Raw genomic sequence first — 12328 nt, 5'->3', positions numbered from 1 at the left:
ACTCTAGACCCATTCTAGACCAATATAAGTAATACTGGGGTCATGCTGGACTCACACTAAAATATACTCCCAAATATACAGAAAAGAATGGGAGTTAATCCCTGAATTCAAGGGGTGGCTAAAGCCCTATGTGGGCAATGACACAAGGGCTTGCTGTCTTTACAGTCCCTCACAGAAAACGGAACATCCTTCTTGTGGTTTGTTACCATCTTGATTAAATTACTACTAGAGCACAAAATTGTTTGCAAGAGCACAAAGTTCTTCATAGATCTAGCCTCTTAATTTTGCTCTCAAAGTGCACCAGATTGATGCATTTAACAAATTTTCTTTTGGGAGAGGGTGCCCCTGGACCCTCCTAGAGGGTCTGAGGTCCACCCACACAGCCTCACAAAATCCTGTGGGAAACACTGCAGTGATTGTGATTGCATGTGTAAATGAAGTACAGCTAAAGAAGGAGCGTTTGAGGAGTGAACACTCACACTCACACACACACCTAAACACACAGACATGTGCATCGCTGAGCGGCTGGAGCAAACTGACACTGATACGACCAAAGTGTTGGGGGCAGTGACTCAACAAAAGGCCACTGACTTTCTCTGTCTCTCAATCACTGGATAGGACCGTGACAGTGTTTAGGACAGGGTAGATGTCACAACACATTACAATGCTTCACTGAAAATCTCACTAATAAAAAAACACAATCAGACTCTTTCTTACTACTGCTTTGCTTAAATAATTGTGACTGAAAGTGAATTTTTAATTGTTATAATTTCCTCACTGGCATTTGGGCTTAATTTAATTTGTATTCCTATTAATTCTTGATACATTTGCCTAAATAGCGCTCTTTTAAAAATCCAAAGGTACTGAAATCACCTAATAGGCATATAGTATGTGGGGTGCTATTTAACATAGACTTTTCTAACAGAAGTGGCATAAATATATTTCAGTAGAGAACATATGTCATTAGAGAAATAATGGCTATGGTTTATAATGATTAATCACAAATCTCCCATAATCAACCATAACGTGTGCGTCAGAACCCCATAAATAAAATAAATATTTATTTTACAAATTAGAGAGGATCACAATTCATATTTAATTCCCAAATCTCCCAAAAACTCTCCCTGGATCTGCTCTCACAAAATCTCCACTGACAAGCACAGCGGCCACTGTTCCCGCCCTCTGGCCTCGACATTACACATTCTGCCGTGCTGTGACAGATTGGCCCACCCATCAGATCCCAGAAAAAGCAACCAGAGTGTCAAAACATGCCTTCCTGAATCCCAGTTTACACTCTCCGTCTCTTCAAAAGCCAGCTTCGCCCAGGAAGGTGTTCGTCTCACACAGCATTGAGAGGAAGGATGCCACTGTTGTAAATTCCAGCCAAACGCAAATAGCTGTGTATTTACAGCATTCTGATGCTGGCTTGCTGTTTATAGCTCGCTTCATCATCAAAGCCATTATTAACAACCGGAATTCAAATGAACATTTAACATCCAGTGTTCCAGGGAACTACTCCATTAGGAACAATTAAAGAACAAATTACATCTCTGGATCCGGTACAGCCTTTTTTTTTAGGACTAGGGGGTGGACTTTCTGAATGTTCTGGATGTTTCTGAAATTCTATTTGTAATCCAGAGATTCAGAGCTCAGGGTCATACAGGTCGCTTCATCCACGTACTGTAGATGATCTGTTCAGTCAATCCAGCACCATCACACCATCTCTTTCAATGCTTCAAAACTATAAACATTTGGGAAAAACTGCGGAAAAACTGTGTTCCTCCAGTTGTCAGAGTTGATAAAGCTTTTAGCTTCAAATTTAAATCACAACCTTATTAAATAAGACATTAAATCATTTTAATGTAAGACATTAAATAATTAGGCAACTGAAAAATAGTTTAACCTCCTAAGACCTGAGTGTGACTGATGTGTGTATTTTCCATTTTCTAATTTAATTTGTAACTAATAGCAATAAACAAGCAAAAAAATTAAATAGTGAATAAAAGTTTTTATAGAGCAAATTTGCATCCCACTCCCCCGGACATACGGGTAAAAAGAAGCTGGCTCGCAACTGCTCATTCAGATTTTTTCTTCGGAGCTGAGTGGTTGTGTTCAGGGAGCTGAATTCCTCTGTCGATCTACTCACCTCTACAGAAAACTGTTGTATTTATGGCGCTGGAGTGCAAAGAACACCCCTGGGCGCTTCAGCAGTGTAAAAGAGTATATTATTTTCTCTAAAAGACTATATTTCCTTCTAAAAGAGTGGCACCCACAGAGAGTGTCTTTTTAAAGATACCTTTCCACTTGTGTGTAATTCCTGGTAAGGCCATGTGACATATTTCCACACAATTACCTCCCCTTCAGGCAGAGTGTGTCTTCCCCTTGGAAAGGGACACCTCCCAGATGAGGACACTTATGGCCCCCAGCTGAACAATTTCAATTCTTTTTTGGGGAGAAAAAAAAAAAGAGAAGAGCCATGGCTGGGGCAGCCTGTCTCATCTACTAAGCACAAAATCTAAATGATTGGTTGAGAGTAGGGCTGGGACAACTCGTCGACGTCATCGATGACATCGACGCAAAAAATACTTTGACGCAAAATATACGCGTCGATTCGTCAGACCCAAAACAAAGATGGCGGAGCCCGAGAGTAGTAGCAACACGAGTGGCTCCACAGACTATCAGAAGCGCAAGGCACTCGTTCCTCTAAGGTATGGGAATTCTTTTACATTAAAGGAAACAATTCCATGATATGTCGTCTTTGCAAAATGGAGATGGCCTTCCATTCTAGCACCACGGCAATGCACCAGCACCTGAAGAGGCGCCGCGCAACTTTTTTTCAGTATGTTCAACATAAATGTTGAATTCTGAATGTTTATATTCATTATTTATTTTTTGTTGGAAAAGCACTTTCTGTATTAGCTTAAAGCCCCAAGTTTACAATAGTTACTGTATTCTTTCAATAGCTCTAAGAAAGGGTGGCTGGGTGACCTTTTTATTTTATTATTGAATGCTAGACATCAGAATGCATTATTTTGCTCTTGTACACTTTTACTTGAATTTTATTTTTGAGTTTAAGTAAAAGGTGAGTGGCAGAGTGTATTACTACTATATGTTGTTGTTATTTTTATGTGAATGAAGAATTAAAAGATGCACTTTTTCAGTAAGCTAGGACTATGTGTTTTCAACATAAATGTTAAATTCTGTTGGTTCAGGAAGGACGCCATGACAGGCTGCTGGCTCCCACTGTCGCTGTTAATTTTTATTTATTTTTTGTTGGAAAAGCACTTCTGTATTAGCTTAAAGCCCTCAAGTTTACATTGGTTACTGTATTCTTTCAATTGCTCTAAACAAGTATTTTGGGTGACCTTTTAATGTTTTTATTGAATGCTAGACATCAAGTTGTTATTATTTTAATGTGAAAGAAGAATTACAAGATGCACTTTTTTCAGTAAGCTAGGCCTATGTGTTTTCAATGCTTCAAGGTTTTATTGAATGCTACCTCTGACTAAGAATGCATTACTTTGCACTTGTATAGTCTTTTATTTTGTAATTTTAAGAGCAATAAACATATATTGCAATGTTAAGGAATTCATTTTTTTTCATTGAGATATGTAAATCAACATGTATAAATTGCTATTAGTCAATTAATGGGGAGATAATCAAATCGAAATCGAATCGCACTGGAAAAGTGAATCGTTGCATCGAAAAAATAATCGCTAGATTAATCGTTTAAAAAATAATCGTTTATCCCAGCCCTAGTTGAGAGCCAGCTCCTTTTATACCCGTATGTCTGGGGGAGTGGCATGCAAATTCCACTTGCCAATTCCCATTGGCCTTTTCTCAAAGATTTCTCAAAGAGGTGTTTGGGGCTCCCAAGGGCGACCCCTAGTGTCACTACATCGACACAATGTCTCGTTCCCTCCATCACGGAACGGAGGTTACGAAAGTAACCAAGACGATCTATGTACTGATTACCATTGACCCATGTCAACCAAACACATTGAGTGCTCTATTTTTGTCCCAATTTAGTGAATGACTTAACCTCCAGTGTGCTATCTGTCTGCACTTGGCTCAGAACAGTACAAAATGCACCTTACTTTATATAAAGCCTACTACCGAAGATGGAGGAGGAAAAAGTCTGTGCATGTCTTAATGTCCTCTAGGCCATCTGGAGCTTACCTACACTGGGCTGGTTTTACACGGCCCAGTGAAGAGCACCTCAGTGAAATCCAGCCTGGAGGAGACCTGTGGCTGGATTTAGAACCTAAGCCTGGAAGAAGGGCACTGACCCTCGCTGCAGGGCTGCTGTGTATGTGGGTGGATGACATTAGATCACTGCCGGACTATTCCAGCACATTTCATCTCTACACACAACTGAAGAACACTCCACACATGTACTGTGGCAAAGAAAAACTCTACATGCACCATTACAGTATATTTAATCACCTCACAAATCATAAGAACACACACACCATTTCAGCACAGTTAATCTTCACACTCAGCATTCCAACACAGTTAAATTCCATACACATTCCAGCTTATTGACTAAAGTGCTATTAGTCTGAAGCAGAAGATGGAAGGGCACTCAAAATCGCAACAGAAATGTTGCTATTGTAATGACATGTCTACTGAGAATGAGTAACCTAACAGATGCTATCAACTGATGCTAATAATAACTATAAGATAAACAGCCCTTTATCCCAATAATACCAATTAATTCTCATCACAATAATAGGTGAATGTTTATATGCATCTGTTTGTTGTGAATTTTAAGGACAACATACTACAGCACCATCTTCTGGGCAAAAATAGGTTTTACAAGGGCAAAACTAAAAGTTAAATGCAGACACAAAGATGAAACTCCTGTCATCATCACGTCATCTGTTTGACTTTTGTCTTTGAAAGACCAAAGTTTAGCATAATGTCAGAGTTGCTCTCTTCTATACAGTGAAAGTGGATGGGGACCATGGTCTTTCAACCTCCAAAGGACATAAAAGTACCATAAAAACATCATAAAAGTAGTCCATATGACTTGCATGCAATAATGCAAGCCTTCTGAAGCCATTTAATCTTTTTTATAATTTCTGTGTGTGTGTGAGGAACAGACAAAAATGAAAGCTGTTACCTCAACAAAAACAAAATTCCGTCTTAAAATTTATGCTTGACCGCCATGGTCAACGTAAGCTGTGTTTTCACTGTCGGGCCAAATTAGGCTGTGCTTGTGCGTATCTCCGGTGCTTCATTGTGCATCTTCTGGGATTTCTCAGGGCTAGCGGTCAATGGCCTTTGGTCTGCCCATTAACCTTGGGCCAAACAAGGCCAACTGGGGATTGAGGTGGGGTCAACGTCAAAGTTTCACCGAACTTGCCAATTTGTGTATCCAGTGCACATCAGTACAGGTTCGGAAAAAAAATTAAATGATGACAGAAATTGTTTAGGTGAACGATTACTTTAACTACTGTAGGATGTTCTACAGTAGGCTTACTGTATATACAGAACTCAGGGATGTGATTTTATGGAATTCTGTTTGTTCCGACCTAAAATTGACCCTTCACCCAAACAAGTTTTATTGAACCTTGGCGCAAATGTTGCTTTAGCGCTTTAGTGTTTCATTTTTTTGACACGTGCTGCGAGAGAGAATACGTGCTGCTTCCAGCCTGATGTCTTTCTCTTGCAGCGCGCACTGATAAATGTCCTCTCGCTAGAAAAGAAAAGTGTCTATTGGGTATCACTGGTCGTGGTGTGGGAAGCAGTTGCGAAACATTGGATGGCAAGTTACTATGGTTGTTTTTACACTTTAGTCCTCTTTAAACCTCTGCGTGCCTAAATTTTTTAGTCATAAGTGAGAAAAAAAAAAATCAGATTTGGACCACATCAGCTGCAGTGTGAACGTAGGCTTCATTGTTCCAGGTAAACAGACATTTTCAAGTTCAGGGATTAATCACCTCACCTGTCTACAACAGGCGAGTACGTTCACGCGACGCAACGTAACGCAATAGCTCGAGTATGAAGGAAAATCAGTAGCAAAACTCGAGAGCTTGCATATTCGGATTTGAGAACTTATACAATAAATATGTGCGGTACTTACAATCTCTAAAATCTGGGTTAGGGTTACGGTTAAGGCAAAGAATGCCATCGGTGTGGATGAGCGTGTGCATGTGAATCATTTCACTTGCCTTTTCAGCAGATTCATTCAATGTGTATTGACAAGTAGCAAAGAAAAGACGCTTTTCACCTTATAAGCTTTTCACCGTATAAAAAAATGTTGGGTAACTTTTACTGGGTGAATTTTGTTCAGAATAAGTTATTAGGTTTGTTCTTATTGGTCCTGCACTGCTCACTCAATTGTTTTCAATAAATATGCAGGTTTGCAGGTGTCAGAAGACAGAATAACCTTTTTTATTTAAAGACATACTGTATTTATCACTTTTGGCTGTATTTTTGTCCTTTGCCGATCACATGCCTGAGAACTATTGCATCCATGTAACCAGCTTCACTGGTTTAAGTCTAAAAAGTTTCATGTCATTGACATGTGGAGAGCACCACAAGAGCTTCTGGGCAGGAAATCAGACCAGTAACAGAGTCAAAGTCACCTTTCCTAGTGTCAGCCAACACCACCAGCCACTGGTAATTAACACTGGCCATCTCTCTCTCTCTCTCTCTCTCTCTCTCTCTCTCTCTCTCACACACACACACACACACACACACACACACACACACACCCCTTCCTAATCCTCTCTTTCCTCTTTTTCTTGCAGGATAGAATACCATGGTAATAGAGCCCAACACAGGATATCATAAGTAAAAATCCCATTCAAGGGATAGTTCCCCCCAAAATTAAAATGCTCTCATTATTTACTCACCTTCATGCCATCCCAGATATGTATGACTTTCTTTCTTCTGCTGAACACAAAGATTTTTTGAAAAATATCTCAGCTAGTCTATTCGATGCAAGTGAATGGTGGCCAGAACTTTGAAATTCCAAAAAGCACATAAATGCAGCATAAAATAATCCACATGACTCCAGTGGTTCAATCTATGTCTTCAGAAGTGATATGCTAGGTGTGGGTGAGAAACAGATCAATATTTAAGTCCTTTTTTTAATATAATTTTTCCTCCCTGCCCAGTAGGTGGCAATATGCATGAAGAATGCAAATCATCAAAAACAAAAGTATGTGGACATTTTTTGTAAAAAATGACTTGATATGTTTCTCACTCACACCTATCATGTCACTTCTGAAGATATGGATTTAACCACTGGTGTCTAATGGATTACTTTAATGCTGCCTTTATGTGCTTTTCTGGACCTTCAAAGTTCTGGTCACCATTCACTTGCATTGTATGGACCTACAGAGCTGAAATATTCTTCTAAAAATCTTTGTGTGTGTTCAACAGAAGAAAGAAAGTCATACACATCTGGGATGGCATGAGGGTGAATAATTGATAAGAATTGTCATTTTTGGGTGAACAATCCCTTTCAGTTTTTCCATTGGTGGATTACTTTTTAACAATAACTTATAAACCTTTAAATACATCCCTATCATGATCTCTGAGGTTGGCAATATGCTTCTGTTGATGCCAACAGTCCGAGTAATTTTTTTAAAATTGTGTTTAATAGCAGAATTCCTGGTGAAGAACTATACTACCAATGATCCTGAAAAGAAACACTCCACCAATCAGAGAATCATGGCCAACGAAATGTGCCAAATGAGCTCTGCAGTGACCGCCCACTTTCATGATGCACTGTGAATTATTCAATCGAGTTGGTCTTCGTACACTGATTGTATATTTGCAAACATCGAAGCTAGTTGCTTTGAATCATGGCTTAGAACTCTTTTATGAAATTATACAGGAAGAAATTAATGAGAGAAATACTTCAGGAACCGGTACTACACCTTTTCTTAATTTAAGGCAAGAGACAACAGAAAAGATCTACTCCCCCAACCAAACAAACTGCACTCTGCAGTCACCATCTACTATTGCTATTCATTACAGACAGAAATGCCAGGGCATCCACTTTAATAATTAATATGAGGCCAGTCTGTAGCACTGCAGTAATGGCTCTTTAATTAAAAGATTGTTAAAGCCTGGGCAAAAGAGTTGCCTGCTTTACTGAAGTGCTTCTTTTTACACCACTGAGACAAACAGGACTTGTCTGATGCCCTTTCTTTTCTCTAGAGGACTCTACTGTAGCAGGCAGGGAAATGGCTTAGCTTTAGTTAAAGACGGCAATGAGCTCTGCTGCCTGTTCTGAGAGTAAGACACGGGGTAAGATGAACTAAACAGTTGCAGCACATTTGCGGGTGGCATTTCAGCTTCTTCGGCTATACTGCGCTCAGAATCGGACCGCAAGATCAGAATTACGTGTGCAAATTGCGTTCAGCAGTGATTTTGTGGACACATTTGTGCTGTTACCCATTTGATCTGCATAATTCCTTTAGTAGATCAGGCGCTAAATGACTGCAGTTAGTGCGTGCACAAAAACCCCAAAAACCAGCGCTTATAGCGCGAGCAATTCATTCTTAGTGAATCTGCCCCAGACTCTTTAACAAAACCAAGTAATCTGCCTTGCTGTCAACAGCCTACATTACATACAGCTGCCTCCTAGGGCCTGATGTACGTGTATACTTTACACAAGTATGGAAACACAAATGTTTCTAGCTACGCATTCTCCATCTCATAACATAAATTGTGTTCCAAAATGTCTTTAATTCATAACACATTGCAAGTACGCAATGACAGCTATATATATATATATATATATATATATATATATATATATATATATATATATATATATATATATATATATATATATACACTCACCTAAAGGATTATTAGGAACACCATACCAATACTGTGTTTGACCCCCTTTCGCCTTCAGAACTGCCTTAATTGTACGTGGCATTGATTCAACAAGGTACTGAGAGCATTCTTTAGAAATGTTGGCCAATATTGATAGGATAGCATCTTGCAGTTGATGGAGATTTGTGGGATGCACATCCAGGGCACGAAGCTCCCGTTCCACCACATCCCAAAGATGCTCTATTGGGTTGAGATCTGGTGACTGTGGGGGCCATTTTAGTACAGTGAACTCATTGTCATGTTCAAGAAACCAATTTGAAATGATTCGAGCTTTGTGACATGGTGCATTATCCTGCTGGAAGTAGCCATCAGAGGATGGGTACATGGTGGCCATAAAGGGATGGACATGGTCAGAAACAATGATCCGGTAGGCCGTGGCATTTAAACGATGCCCAATTGGCACTAAGGAGCCTAAAGTGTGCCAAGAAAACATCCCCCACACCATTACACCACCACCACCAGCCTGCACAGTGGTAACAAGGCATGATGGATCCATGTTCTCATTCTGTTTACGCCAAATTCTGACTCTACCATCTGAATGTCTCAACAGTCTTCAACTGTCCAATTTTGGTGAGCTCTTGCAAATTGTAGCCTCTTTTTCCTATTTGTAGTGGAGATGAGTGGTACCCGGTGGGGTCTTCTGCTGTTGTAGCCCATCCGCCTCAAGGTTGTGCGTGTTGTGGCTTCACAAATGCTTTGCTGCATACCTCGGTTGTAACGAGTGGTTATTTCAGGCAAAGTTGCTCTTCTATCAGCTTGAATCAGTCGGCCCATTCTCCTCTGACCTCTAGCATCAACAAGGCATTTTCGCCCACAGGACTGCCGCATACTGGATGTTTTTCCCTTTTCACACCATTCTTTGTAAACCCTAGAAATGGTTGTGCATGAAAATCCCAGTAACTGAGCAGATTGTGAAATACTCAGACCGGCCCGTCTGGCACCAACAAACATGCCACGCTCAAAATTGCTTAAATCACCTTTAATTTCCCATTCTGACATTCAGTTTGGAGTTCAGGAGATTGTCTTGACCAGGACCACACCCCTAAATGCATTGAAGCAACTGCCATGTGATTGGTTGATTAGATAATTGCATTAATGAGAAATTGAACAGGTGTTCCTAATAATCCTTTAGGTGAGTGTATATATATATTGTGGCCCATACTGCCAACAGTCTTCTTCTACAGCCAGTTTTGTCTTTCAGGTCAACTATTGACAGAGTTCTAGTGAGCAACAGCTTGAAGAAAATCTTGCTGAACAAGTCAGCTAGTTACCTGAATAATAACACCCAGTTTAATTGCACAGACATTTAAAGGTCAATTAAATGAGTCCCGCAGAGCATGAAAGATTGACACATGATCTGAAATTGTCTTAGAAGCACCACAAAATGATGTAGATGCTTCAACAATCACGTTTTTCATCTCACGTTTTCTTTTTCTGACACTATTGGTTAGGTTCAGGTTTAAGGTTTAGGGTAGGGAGGTACGTTTAGCTGATTTGACAAAACTCAACTCGTTGGACAATTCACCTTAAAAACCTCATCTGTTCCGATGAAAATTTAACTCGCTTTCAGCGCAACACGGTGAACATTTCTCCTGGGAACATATGTGTAAGGAACCATGCCATATCATTTTGCAAATATGTCACCACAATCATGTAATTTCCATGCAAGCTTAAAAATACATAGCACACATAAATAAAAGGCAAAGTAATTTGATTATGAAAATAATTAACTAATTTAATAATTAAATAATTAACATGTATATTCATAGAGCACGGTGAAATGCAGAGTGTTTTCTCTGCAAAGGATACATGTGATGCTGCCTTTCAATGCGGCCAAAATAGGTGTCTTGGAAGGCAGTATAATGTTGCTGGCTGTCATTTGGATCAGGATTATGCCTATAGATGCCATAAAATGGTGTCAAAATAGGCAGCTCACTATGAGCAAAGGTCTCACGGTTTCAGGGGCTTCATTTCGTCCCCATCACAAAATCTGTCTTAGACTGCTAGCCAGCTTACAGCTTCTCTTTCCCAAAGGAACCGCCTAAATAGATCCGTGAGAAAGAATCGAAGGGGAAAGGAGTGTCTGAGACACAAGCAGGCAGCTTCAGGCAAACATTGAGAAAGGAATCTGGCACCGTCAAAGCGGTCACTATGGAGACCAGGAGGCACCTTTTTTAAAGGTGCTAAAGGTAAAGCCTTCTTCTGCAACAGAACTCTACAACAAAGCTACAACAGCAATTAACACAAGCACAAAAATACAATGCTTTTCCACAGCACAGAAATGAGATGCATCACCACAAAAGCTGGCCAATCTATATGATTTTGATAGCAAAATAAAAATCAAGCAAAATCGTAAATGTCATTTTAATAATGTCTCTTATATCAACTTCAGTACAAAAATGCAGTTAGATTGTGCAAGTTTGAATCATTTATGTGAATCCCTTCAAATGGTCTGTTTTAATGAACTAATTCAAAACTCCAATTCAAATCATGAAAAATGTCAAAGTAAGTCCATTCTTCATGTGTTAGTAAAAATATATGTATGTAAATGTGGCTTTTTATGTGTGCATATAAATTCAAATAAATATAATATCATCCCTTCCTAGTGCTCATTCAGCAAAAACAGTGTGATCTGTTTTCCCTTCTAAATACTATTTTAACTTTTATATCAAACATGAATTTACTTGGCAACAAAGGCACATATCAATAGGATTTAGATCAAATGCTTCGCAGAATGAGGGCAAGTCAACACAGCTTATGACAGTTACTTAATTACAGTGGGTGTGTAAATATCACAGCCAACAGTATAAACAAAGCCCTTGGTTTATTTTAGCCAGGTGATCTCAAAACCTGCACACAAGGAAATTTGCAGAAGTACATCTGTTTGTGCAGAAGTATAAATTCCTTTTGTATCTATCTGTCCTTGTTTGGTAACTAGTATCACCCAGTATCACCAGTGGCATGTTTATCTCTTGCATTATTTAAAGGTGTAGTGTGTGTGTGTGTGTGTTTAAATTCTGTGCCATTAGAATAACCAATCAAAATAGCCAAAAAATTAAAATGCTTGAAATTTCTTGAAAATGCCCTCCTTTCTTAAATTGGTCATAAAAACATACAGTACAGACCCATCCAAAACTCACACCATTGGCTTATTTATTGTTGTCTCAGCATATTAAGTTGGGATAAAAAATATTTTGGCATGCTATCTTATGACTTCAGAAGACTCGGAATATAGTGCATGAGTTGTATGGACTACTTTTATGATCCTTTCATGGTTCTTTTCTGTCATTTTAGAGCTCACAGGAGTCAGTCCCTTATTCATTTTCATTGAATGGAAAGTCATAAAGTCATATGTGTTTGGGAAAAACCAAAGAGAAAGCAAATAAAGACAAATTACATTTTTTGGTAAACTATTTCTTTAACATAAAAAATACACACTTCATCTTTAAATATGAACTTGAAA

General features: G+C 39.1%; 1 pseudogene; it reads right to left on the bottom strand.

Annotated features, from left to right (window-relative positions):
* Window positions 1–12328, bottom strand: part of LOC127656498 (oxidation resistance protein 1-like) — a 204610-nt pseudogene that overhangs the window by 44891 nt on the left and 147391 nt on the right.

The sequence above is a fragment of the Xyrauchen texanus genome, chromosome 15, assembly GCF_025860055.1.
Source record: "Xyrauchen texanus isolate HMW12.3.18 chromosome 15, RBS_HiC_50CHRs, whole genome shotgun sequence".
Lineage (NCBI taxonomy): Eukaryota > Metazoa > Chordata > Actinopteri > Cypriniformes > Catostomidae > Xyrauchen > Xyrauchen texanus.
Note: the sequence above shows the minus strand (reverse complement) of the source record. Positions and strands in the feature narration are given on the sequence as shown.